The sequence below is a fragment of the Bombina bombina genome, chromosome 1 (assembly GCF_027579735.1).
Source record: "Bombina bombina isolate aBomBom1 chromosome 1, aBomBom1.pri, whole genome shotgun sequence".
NCBI lineage: Eukaryota > Metazoa > Chordata > Amphibia > Anura > Bombinatoridae > Bombina > Bombina bombina.
The window spans coordinates 62,904,925-62,917,744 of NC_069499.1; the positions used below are offsets into that span (position 1 = coordinate 62,904,925).

At 36.6% G+C, this 12,820-nt stretch overlaps 1 protein-coding gene across 2 annotated transcripts in view; it reads right to left on the reverse strand.

The window, feature by feature from the left end:
- LOC128644831 (tumor necrosis factor alpha-induced protein 2-like) overlaps positions 1-12,555 on the reverse strand; it is a 221,798-nt gene extending 209,243 nt beyond the window's left edge. For both annotated transcript variants that reach the window (XM_053697419.1, XM_053697418.1), the window contains exon 1: positions 12,319-12,555. The gene's annotated coding sequence lies outside the window, so the exon portion shown is untranslated. The remainder of the gene's footprint in view (positions 1-12,318) is intronic.
- Positions 12,556-12,820: the final 265 nt, after the last annotated feature.

Below are 12,820 nucleotides of genomic sequence, written 5' to 3' on the forward strand. Positions count from 1 at the left end.
TCACTTTATCTATGTACTTAACATGAATTTATGTATTGAGATATACATTTATTATTTGTAATTGTAACTCGTATTAGTATCACTTCATCTATTTACTTAATAGATTGAAATACCCGTTTATAAATTTATGTTGTTTATAATTTTGTTTATGTGACTTATATTGACTTCACTTTACCTATGTTCTTATAGTGTTATTATAAAAGCTGGTAATTAAATTTATGTACCAATAACACTTTATTTTGTGTGATTTTTGTGTATTTCACTTGTATTAACATCACTTTATCTATTGTAGTTATAAAAGGAGAGCGCCACACACTGAGAAATATATATTTTAGTTATTTAGTTGCAATCAACTAAAAACATTTTTGCCACTAGTATATACTAGGTATCTAATCAATTGATTAAGGGCTGAACTGCAGCTGTTTTTAGAAACAAGAAAAGTTGTATGAGAGTATATAAACAGCGCTGTATACAGCAAATATAAACTAGAAATACACAATGTGTAGAAAAAAATCACTTTATTTTACTGACAGACCATGGCCTCTATTTAACAAGCTGTCTACTTTCCTGCATTCGCCGGCCCCAATACGCTCGCCTAAGCTCGCCTAACATCGCCGCCGCGGACCTGAATACGTTCGCCAAATTTATCAAGAAAGCTGTCAAAAAGCCGCGCACCAAGTACGGTGCGATGAGCAGCGGACTGTTGTTAACTAACAGTCATCGATCTCGCTAGTCATCGACTTCTTCGCAGCTTTCTTGCTAGCCTGTCACTAAGCACCCACACTATACTATACTGTTATACCCCCTAAATCGCTGCTCCCGGAGCCCCCCGCAACTAAATAAACTTATTAACCCCTAAAACGCCGCACCCAGACTACGCCACAACTCTAATAAATATATTAACCCTAAACCGCTGCTCCCGGACCCCGCCGCCACCTACATTATACCTATTAACCCCTAATCTGCTGACCTCTATACCACCGCCACCTACATAAAGTTATTAACCCCTATCCTGCCGATCCCGGACCCTGCCGCAAATAAATTAATTGTTTAACCCCTAAACCGCCGCATCCGGAGCCCGCCTCCACCTACATTACATTTATTAATCCCTATCCTGCCCCCCCTACACCGCCGCCACCTACATTACATTGATTAACCCCTAATCTGCCCCCCATACACCGCCACCACTATATTAAATGAATTAACCCCTAAACCTAAGTCTAACCCTAACACCCCCCTAACTTAAATATAATTTAAATACATCTAAATAAATTTAATATTGTTAACTAAATTATTCCTATTTAAAACTAAATACTTACCTATAAAATAAACCCTAAGATAGCTATAACTAATAGTTACATTTGTATCTATCTTAGGGTTTATTTTTATTTTACAGACAACTTTGTATTCATTTTAACTAGGTACAATAGCTATTAAATAGTTATTAACTATTTAATAGCTACCTAGCTAAAATAAATACAAAATTACCTGTAAAATAAATCCTAACCTAAGTTACAATTACACCTAACACTACACTATCATTAAATAAATTAAATTAATTAACTACAATTACCTAACATTAAATAAAATTAACTAAACTTAACTAACGTACAAAAAAAACAAACTCAAAATTACAGAAAATAAAAAAAATTACAACAAGTTTAAACTAATTACACCTAGTCCCCTAATAAAATAAAAAATCCCCCCAAAATAATAAAATTCCATACCCTAAACTAAATTACAAATAGCCCTTAAAAGGGCCTTTTGCTGGGTGGCGGTGGCGGTGTAGGGGGGCAGATTAGGGGTTATAAAATGTAATGTAGGTGGCGGTGGGCTCCGGGAGCGGCGGTGTAGGGGTTAAACAATAAATTTATTTGCGGCGGGGTCGGCAGGATAGGGGTTAATAACTTTAAGTAGGTGGCGGCGGTATAGGGGGCAGCAGATTAAGAGTTAATAGGTATAATGTAGGTGGCGGCGGGGTCCGGGAGCGGCGGTTTAGGGGTTAAACATTTTAGTTAGTTGCGGTGGGGTCCAGGAGCGGTGGTTTAGGGGTTAATAAGTATAATGTAGGTGGTGGCGATGTAGGGGGGGGCAGATTAGGGGTGTTTAGACTCGGGGTAGATGTTAGGGTGTTAGGTGCAGACACTTCTGTGATGGACAGAGTCCGGCGGACCGTATGTTACTTCACTAGATTCTACTTTTGCCGGTCTGTAGGGCTTGATAACTATGGCGAATCAGCCTCGCCACAAATACGCTGTGGAATTCCAGCGTATTTGCGATTGACGGCTTGATAAATAGAGGCCCATGTCTTAGGACATTTAAAAATATAACATATACCTATTCACAAAGCAATAGTATTAAATGTTGCTATTGTATATAGTCCTAAGACATAGGTTAAAAAACTATTTGCACAATGGAGAGCAAATTAAAGTTTTTGAGATGAAATGGAGCACTATTGTCCCCACTTTCATACAATATACAAATTTACAACATACACATATGCAGTATTAAATCACAAGTATAAAAACCTTTAAAAAAACTAAAAATCATATAGTACTCTGATAAATGAAGAGCAAAAGAAACTGCAAACACTTGCCTGGCCAGACTCTGTGTATACGTTACCACTACTGGCCAGACTCTGTGTATACGTTACCACTACTGGCCAGACTCTGTGTATACGTTACCACTACTGGCCAGACTCTGTGTATACGTTACCACTACTGGCCAGACTCTGTGTATACGTTACCACTACTGGCCAGACTCTGTGTATACGTTACCACTACTGGCCAGACTCTGTGTATACGTTACCACTACTGGCCAGACTCTGTGTATACGTTACCACTACTGGCCAGACTCTGTGTATACGTTACCACTACTGGCCAGACTCTGTGTATACGTTACCACTACTAGTTTCAGGGACACGCCCCTTCCTCAGGTGTAATACTGCATATGTGTATGTTGTAAATTTGTATATTGTATGAAAGTGGGGACAATAGTGCTCCATTTTATCTCAAAAACTTTAATTCGCCCTCCATTGTGCAAATAGTTTTTTAACCTATGTGTTAGGACTATATACAATAGCAACATTTAATACTATTGCTTTGTGAATAGGTATATGTTATATCTTTTTAAATGTTCTAAGACATGGGGGCATATTTATCAAGGTCTGGCGGACCTGATCCGACACTGCGGATCAGGTTCGCCAGACCTCGCTGAATACGGCGAGCAATACGCTCGCCATATTCAGCATTGCACCAGCAGCAATGCCGCCCCCTGCAGACTCGTGGCCAATAGGCCACCAGCAGGGGGTGTCAATCAACCCGATCGTACTCGATCGGGTTGTATTGTGGCGATGTCTTTGTGACCGCTGCTTCATAACTGCTGTTTCTGGCGAGTCTGAAGACTCGCCAGAAACACAGGCCATCAAGCTCAATACGGAGCTTGTTAAATAGAGGCCATGGTCTGTCAGTAAAATAAAGTGTTTTTTTCTACGCATTGTGTATTTCTAGTTTATATTTGCTGTATACAGCGCTGTTTATATACTCTCATATCACTTTATCTATGTATTTATTGTATTTATATAATAGTTGGGAAATAGATTTATGTACCAATAATACTTGGTTTAGTATATTGAATCTCAATTATTTGCATCCAGTATATATATATATATATTCATGAGGGGTGAAAAAGGGGACAAAGAGAATGATTTTATTATTTCCAGAAGAAATCAAACTGAAGTGAACAATTGTATTTTTTTCTGAAAGTTTTTTATGCTTCAATTAAATGGGCAGTTTTAACCAATTTACTGCATGAAATAGACACTAGTATAAAGAATAATATGCACGGATACTGATATAAAAATCCAGTGTAAAACCTAATAAAAACCTACTTAGAAGCTCACAATTTAGTACTGTTAATGAGATAAGCATGGGACACCCAGTTAAAAGGGCTGAGCAGAACCTCCCCCCTCCCCTGCTTATGAAAAGAACCATTATACAGGGAGTGCAGAATTATTAGGCAAAGGAGTATTTTGACCACATCATCCTCTTTATGCATGTTGTCTTACTCCAAGCTGTATAGGCTCGAAAGCCTACTACCAATTAAGCATATTAGGTGATGTGCATCTCTGTAATGAGAAGGGGTGTGGTCTAATGACATCAACACCCTATATCAGGTGTGCATAATTATTAGGCAACTTCCTTTCCTTTGGCAAAATGGGTCAAAAGAAGGACTTGACAGGCTCAGAAAAGTCAAAAATAGTGAGATATCTTGCAGAGGGATGCAGCACTCTTAAAATTGCAAAGCTTCTGAAGCGTGATCATCGAACAATCAAGCGTTTCATTCAAAATAGTCAACAGGGTCGCAAGAAGCGTGTGGAAAAACCAAGGCGCAAAATAACTGCCCATGAACTGAGAAAAGTCAAGCGTGCAGCTGCCAAGATGCCACTTGCCACCAGTTTGGCCATATTTCAGAGCTGCAGCATCACTGGAGTGCCCAAAAGCACAAGGTGTGCAATACTCAGAGACATGGCCAAGGTAAGAAAGGCTGAAAGACGGCCACCACTGAACAAGACACACAAGCTGAAACGTCAAGACTGGGCCAAGAAATATCTCAATACTGATATTTCTAAGGTTTTATGGACTGATGAAATGAGAGTGAGTCTTGATGGGCCAGATGGATGGGCCCGTGGCTGGATTGGTAAAGGGCAGAGAGCTCCAGTCCGACTCAGACGCCAGCAAGATGGAGGTGGAGTACTGGTTTGGGCTGGTATCATCAAAGATGAGCTTCTGGGGCCTTTTCGGGTTGAGGATGGAGTCAAGCTCAACTCCCAGTCCTACTGCCAGTTTCTGGAAGACACCTTCTTCAATCAGTGGTACAGGAAGAAGTCTGCATCCTTCAAGAAAAACATGATTTTCATGCAGGACAATGCTCCATCACACGCGTCCAAGTACTCCACAGCGTGGCTGGCAAGAAAGGGTATAAAAGAAGAAAATCTAATGACATGACCTCCTTGTTCACCTGATCTGAACCCCATTGAGAACCTGTGGTCCATCATCAAATGTGAGATTTACAAGGAGGGAAAACAGTACACCTCTCTGAACAGTGTCTGGGAGGCTGTGGTTGCTGCTGCACGCAATGTTGATGGTGAACAGATCAAAACACTGACAGAATCCGTGGATGGCAGGCTTTTGAGGGTCCTTGCAAAGAAAGGTGACTATATTGGTCACTGATTTGTTTTTGTTTTGTTTTTGAATGTCAGAAATGTATATTTGTGAATGTTGAGATGTTATATTGGTTTCACTGGTAAAAATAAATAATTGAAATGGGTATATATTTGTTTTTTGTTAAGTTGCCTAATAATTATGCACAGTAATAGTCACCTGCACACACAGATATCCCCCTAAAATAGCTATAACTAAAAACAAACTAAAAACTACTTCCAAAACTATTCAGCTTTGATATTAATGAGTTTTTTGGGTTCATTGAGAACATGGTTGCTGTTCAATAATAAAATTAATCCTCAAAAATACAACTTGCCTAATAATTCTGCACTCCCTGTACAAACAGAAGCAGTATGAAGTCTGTATACATCAGTATACATCTAAAAGTTTGGGGCTTGGTTAGGAGTCTGAAAATCAGCACAATGTTATTTAAAAATGAGCAAAACTATACATTTGTACAAAAACATACCTAGATCTTGTATGTTGTGCTATAGTTCCCTTTGAATATAATAAGAGTTTAAATTATAATCCAGTATTGGACTTTATCCTGTCCCAGTTATGGATTTTACCAAACCCCTGGGATCTGTCTCTTTAAAACTGATTTATAAATAGGCTGTATTTGCTGTTCACTTTAATATATAACATTTAAATATAATATATTAATATAAATATACATTTAAATATTAGTTGCTCTTGTTATTTATATCATAAGTACTTGCAGCACATATCCCTTTATTGCAGAGAATTGTTTTTGTGCTAAACTAGATCCAGGCACACTGCCAAAAAAATATATTTTGCTCCTTACGATTCTCTGGTTTGCAACAAAGTAACAGTTATTAAAGGGTTTAAATTACTAACATCATTGGATAGATTTCTATCCTCACTATAAAAAAACTAACTTATAGGGATAGTATAGTCTAAATTAAACTTTAATGATTCAGATAGAGCATGAAAGTTTAAGCAACTTTCTTATTTACTCCTATTTTTATTTTATTTTTTTGTTCTCTTATCTTTATAAGATAAATGTAGACATCCAATCAGCAAGCGCTAGCCAGGTACTAAACCAAAAATGGTCCGGCTCCTAAATTTACTTTCCAGCTTTTTTAAATAAAGATAGCAAGAGAATGAAGAAAAATTGATAATAGGAGTAAATTAGAAAGTTGCTTTAAATTGCATGCTCAATCTGAATCATGAAAGTTTATTTTTGACTAGACTATTCCTTTAATGTTAAACAAACACTTAATGAGTACAGTCAGGGCCGCCACTAGAAATTTTGGGGCCCCTGACTTAACCATTGATCAGGGCCCCCCCATGGACATGTGCAAAGGGGGGGGGGCTAAAACATATCTGCACTTTATTCTTAAGTGTAGTCAAACTTGGAAATGTTGTAAAGGCAGTAACACACAAACACAGAAACACACAGACACACTCATACACTGAAACACACACTCACACATAAGGATTCACATATAGACACTCTAGCAGACACACAAAGAAACAAGCAAACACACTCAGACACAGACACCCAAACAGACACTCAGCACTTGTTTACATTGACCTGACAAGTAATGAGGTAGACTACAGTCTTGTGAAAAAAAGGAGATTTACAAGACAAAATATGGAGTTCTGATTATCTTTTTGTCAAGGAAGATACCAACTAAATGATGACAACAGCATGCAGTGGCTGAAAGGAAGGGCCCTGCACTGCCTAAACAATAATTGAAAGGTTAAACGGTGGATTGGTGACTTCCGGAAAGGTCTCATTAATCTCAAAGTCTGTAGAAAGATGAGAATAATCAGTAGTATGGTCAAAATGTCCTAAAAAGGAACAGACAATGGACACACACACACAAACTCAAACACAAACTTGCACATACACCCAAGGAAATACCGACAGAGACAGCCTCAGAAAGCACACAAAGGCATACACACACACACAGAGACACCCACAAAAACACACAAATACATACACACAGAGAGACAACCACATAAAACACACAAAGACATACATACACACACACCATCACTAAGACACCCATAAAAAATGCACAGACATACACACACCCTCACAGAGACACCCACAGAAAACACACAGACATACACACAGACCCTCACAGAGACATTAACAGAAAACACATAAAGACATACACACCCACCCTCACAGAGGCATCCAGAGAAAATGCACAAAGACATACATACACACATTCTCACAGAGACACCCATAGAAAAAGCACATAGACATACACACACTCTCACAGACATCCACAGAAAATGCACAAAGACATACACACTCACCCTTACAGAGAGACCCACAGAAAAAAATACATACACACTCATAGAGACACCAACAAAAGCACAAAGACATAAACACAGACACCCACAGAAACACTCACAGGAGGTACAATTTCTGCACATTGCATCCCCTAAATCAACAGTGTGTGATATGCATGATAAAAAAAAATTGCAGAAATGAAGAGATCATTTTTTAAAGAATAATATTTGTAAATGTGCAAACAAAGAAAATTATGTGAATTCAAAATTGTACATTAATGATCTGGATAGATGGCTAGATGAAGAAAAGTACTTTTGAAAGGTTGACATATGTTTGTTCCCCCCCCCCCCCATTTCCCCCAACCAAGAGCACTACTTCAAATATGGTGTACAAATGTTCCCATCTGTCAGCTGTACTTGTAGATTTTGAAAATGCTGTACTCTATATGGTCTTGGTGGAACCATAAGCTGTGGTACTCAGTCTCATACAATTAGATCTGGTTAAATGCAGGATTTAGGCTTGTTTGTATGTATTTCAAAATTAAGTCAGCTGTAGTGTCAACTGAACAGTGTTATGTTAACCTGTCTCATTTCAAACACTGAGCAATCTGAGAGTATAACATTTTATGCAGATGTAAAAATCTTAGATATAATGCCTCCTTACATCTGGAAAGTCCTTGCATAAAGGGACAGTAAACTGGAATGTAATAAGAAAATATATTAATTAAAAAAAACTCATATCAGCCAAAAGGGCACCTACTATTTGTGTATTGAGGAGGAAACATTTTTGCATGGCTTTAAATATAGAATTTCTACAGCATTGTCAAATTATCATACATACAGTGCTGCATATTGCTAAAAAAAAATTGTTTTTATGGACCCCTGGCCCCACCATACAACTACTACCACACTGAAGTTACAATCCGAAAATGCACAAAGAAATAAAAAGCATTTACTAAGTAAGTCCTACATCCTCTGCAAATGAAAGTGATCTACCGAATGACTCAGGCACACACTGTACAAACTGAAGTGCCAAGTCTGTCTCACACTGTGCATAGTGGTTTAGTGCACACTCAGAAATCCTCTCAAATGCTAATGCTTTACTCATTGTAATAACATTTCCCACACTCAATAGCACTCTCCTGTAGTACCTTTTTTAAAAAATAAATAAATAAATAAATAAGTTGTTCTTGCATCATGGGGCCCCCTGCCCCATTGGGTCCCTGACAGGAGTCACCCATGTCACCCCCTGATGGTGGCCCTGAGTACAGTTTTCAGTTTGTATTAGTTTCCAAAGTTATTAGTATCAAAACAAAACTTTCCTGCTTCCATTCCCCTTATACAAACTGAGAAATGCTAATATATCTATTTGTAATTGACACTGGCCATTTTCAAATAAAAAACGGATTTGAGGATACATCCAGGTTCACCACCCTCCCTTGACATGTTTCGCCATTATATTTTGGTTTTCACAACCTGTATAATTTTCAAATAATAAAAAAAAAACACAACAAAAAATGATGTATCTTATTTGCAGTTTATAGTTTATGTACCTTTGTTTTAAATATATATAGTTTTTGAAAAATGTATATTCTTGTGCAGAATAATTGATATCAGGGGTGTTAATTTGTGAACAAAAATGTGGGAGTTGTCTATCAGCCATTGCTCCTCTTTCCTAAGTAGGGCAGACTTCCATTGTGTACAATGTATTTTAATGTGACATTTAAATGTGTTTGGTTTTATTTTCGAAAATATACTGCATATTATGAGATACAGAATATGAAAGAAGAAATTTTAGACAAAATGTCAATCACTATAAGAAGTATTTTGCAATATACAGTTAAGTTTACATACTCGTCAAAAAAATGTTCCCATTTAAAAAAAAAAAAAAAAAATACAAAAAAATAATGACATCAAATGTATTACAGTGTGCTTTTGATTTTTTAATGGAAGTGAGGCATTGCAGAAATAGCATAATGGAGGCCACCCTAGACTAATGATCACAGGGACATGGTGTCTCTGTGGGTACCTCTGTTATATGAGATACTTGATGTAATCACGCCGTTGTCGGATGCATGTGAATGCTATCCAGCAACAGTACAACTATGACTGTTATGGTTTATATAATGACTGTGACAATGCATGATGGTATTAGGCTCACTGGTCAATTAGGATGCCTCAGGAATGACAATTATATTTTAATAAAGTATATTTCTATATTTTTAATAAATGTAATTATCCCTAAATTCTATTTTTTGCCTTTGGCGATAAAAACAAGCAAAGTGTCAAAATACATCTAGATAAATATCCTGGGATGTCTACATTTTTTAAATATATACTTTGGTGTAACAGTTTTGAATTGGGTGACCGCTATTTAGCTTACAGTCGGAACATTACAAATTTTAGCTTTAAACCCATAATTCCAGCTATGTAGTATTTAGCCTATATTTGCTATAAATTACTTGGAAACTTAGACATATAGGATATTCCTAATATAAGGACAACATAATCTATTTGGAAGTATTTTTAGCTTCACCTTATTAGTGAATGAATGAATAAAAACATACTGTACATAAAGGAGCAATTTCCCATATAATTTAAACTATGCAGCTGGTATAAAGTCATTGAAAAACAGATAAGCACCAATGGCTGTAATAGTATCCAAATTGTCTCAGTTCATGATATATGGACCTTACCTTGGCATAAAATGTTTACAATGACAAAACACTTAATTGCAATCAATAATAAACATTCCAACATTAATTACCCATGGTAAAAACAAAAAATGTACTTTAATAATTCAGTGTAGCTGCTTTTCCTGTAATATTTTATTCCATTGCCAATACAAAAGCTAAAGTGTGTCCTGTTGCATAGAGAATGTATAAAGGGACAATCAAGTCCAAAAAAAACTTTCATGATTCAGATAGGGCATGTAATTTTAAACAACTTTCCAAATTACTTCTATCACCAATTTTAGTTGTTCACTTGGTATTCTTAGTTGAAATCTAATGTTCATATGTTAATTTCTTAGACCTTGAAGGCCGCCTCAAATCTAAATGCATTTTGACAGTTTTTCACTACTAGAGGGCATTAGTTCATGTGTTTCATATAGATACTATTGAGCTCATGCACATGAATTTACCGAGGAGTGAGCACTGATTGGCTAAAATGCAAGTCTGTCAAAAGAACTGAAATAAGGGGCAGTCTGCAGAGGCTTAAATACAAGGTAATTACAGTGGTAAAACATGTATTATTATAACTATGTTGGTTATGCAAAACTGGGGAATGGGTGATTAAGGGATTATCTATCTTTTAAAACAACAAAAAATCTGGCGTTGATTGTCCCTTTAACCCTGCAACATGCTACACCATGACTGCATAATCAGCACAGATAATTTAAGCGCTCTAAAGTGTTTTTTCAAGAGGTGTGTTCCTAAGCTTCAAAACAATGCAAATTGTACCAAGTAAATTATAGTTAAAAATGTTTTTAAATCATATTTTATATGCAGATTGTCTCTAAATTGATTAACTACTGTTGTGTAAGATATATATATACACAATCACATACATACACGCACACTTTGTTCCTTTACATTGTCAATTGCCATTAAAAGAAACAAGGATTTTTTTTTAGATCTGAGAAAAAATTGTGAGGAATAAAAGTTTTGCTCCATTAAGTAATATACACATAGGGCCGATTTATAAAGCTCCGTATGGAGCTTGACACCCCTGTTTCCGCGCGAGCCTTCAGGCTCGCCAAAAATAGAAGTTATGAAGCAGTGGTCTAAAAACCGCTGCTCCATAACTTGTCCGCCTGCTCTGAGGCCGCGGACAGAAATCAACCCGATCGAATACGATTGGGTTGATTGAACCCACTGCTAGCGGCCGTGAATCTGCAGGGGGCGGCATTGCACCAGCAGTTCACAAGAACTGCTGGTGCAATGATAAATGCCGATAGCGTATGCTGTTGGCATTTATCGATGTGCAGCGGACATGATGCGCTACATCGTATTATGTCCGCTCGCACTATGTTAAATATACCTCATAGTATTAAACAATTGTTTAAGAGACATGCAAGTGAAAATAAACTTTTAGGATTCAGATAGATCATGTAATTAAAAAAATACTTGGATCAGGGGCTTGCACAACTGTTAATGCCCTCAATAATGTATGGCAGCAGTGATTGCAACAATGTAAACCTAGATAAGCTATTTAAAGGCACATACAAGTAAAAAATACACTTTTATGATTCACATAGAGCATGCAATTTTAAGCACCTTTCCAATTTACTTCTTATATCTAATTTGCTTCATTCTCTTGGTATGCTTTGTTGAAGAGCATACCTAGATAGGTTCAGGCACAGCAACACACTTCTGGGAGCTAGCTGCTAATTGGAAGCTTCACTTATATGCCTCTTGTTTTTGGTTCAGCCAGCTCCCAGTAGTACAATGTTGCTCCTGCAACAAAGGTTACCAAGAGAATGAAAAAAAAATGATAGAAGTAAAATAGCTAGTTATTTAGAATTGTATTCTCTATCAGAATCATCTAGGGTTTCTTTTTAATTCCATGTCTCTTTAAGCACTGTCATTGCATTGTAAAGAACTAATGATCATGATAAACAAAGATTTGCTATTCAGCATTGTATAAAGAACTGCACACTATTATATATATATATATATATATATATATATATATATATATATATTTGTTTTTAAATATCGATGAGAAAACAAATTGTTTTTCTGATTATGTCATTGAATTCACATGAGTAAATTGAGTATTTAAATTAAACAAATAGTTATTTTATAAAAAAAAAAAGTCTTACCTTCCTTAAATAAGGTGAATTTTTTCACACCCAAAAGCAAAAACACGATCTCTCCAATAGCTACTGGATATGAATATTTCCCCAACAGTCCTCTTGTTCTAGCTATGTATTATACTTATATACTTTAATGGCTGGTATCTTCTTGATTGTAATCATAAAGTATTGCAAACCAACAGTCTGGGGAGGTAGACAATGTTTCTAATAACTTGAGATTCCCTCAGCTGCAAAGTTTGTTTGTCCTTCTTATATTTCAGATGTTGCTTTTTTTAGACCGAGCAGAGATGGAGCCAATAGATTTATTTTAACCTTTTTTAAGGTGACAGAATAAACAACCTGTTTACTCTATTAAAGGGTTAAATTAAATAGAACAGACTCATTGCTGGCACAAGCTTACTATGGGTCAGATTACTAGTGGCGTGCTAACAGTTATGCACGGCCGATATTGAGTTTATGGCGGCTGTTACAAGATGAAAGCAAACACGATCGCTTAAACATAATTTAA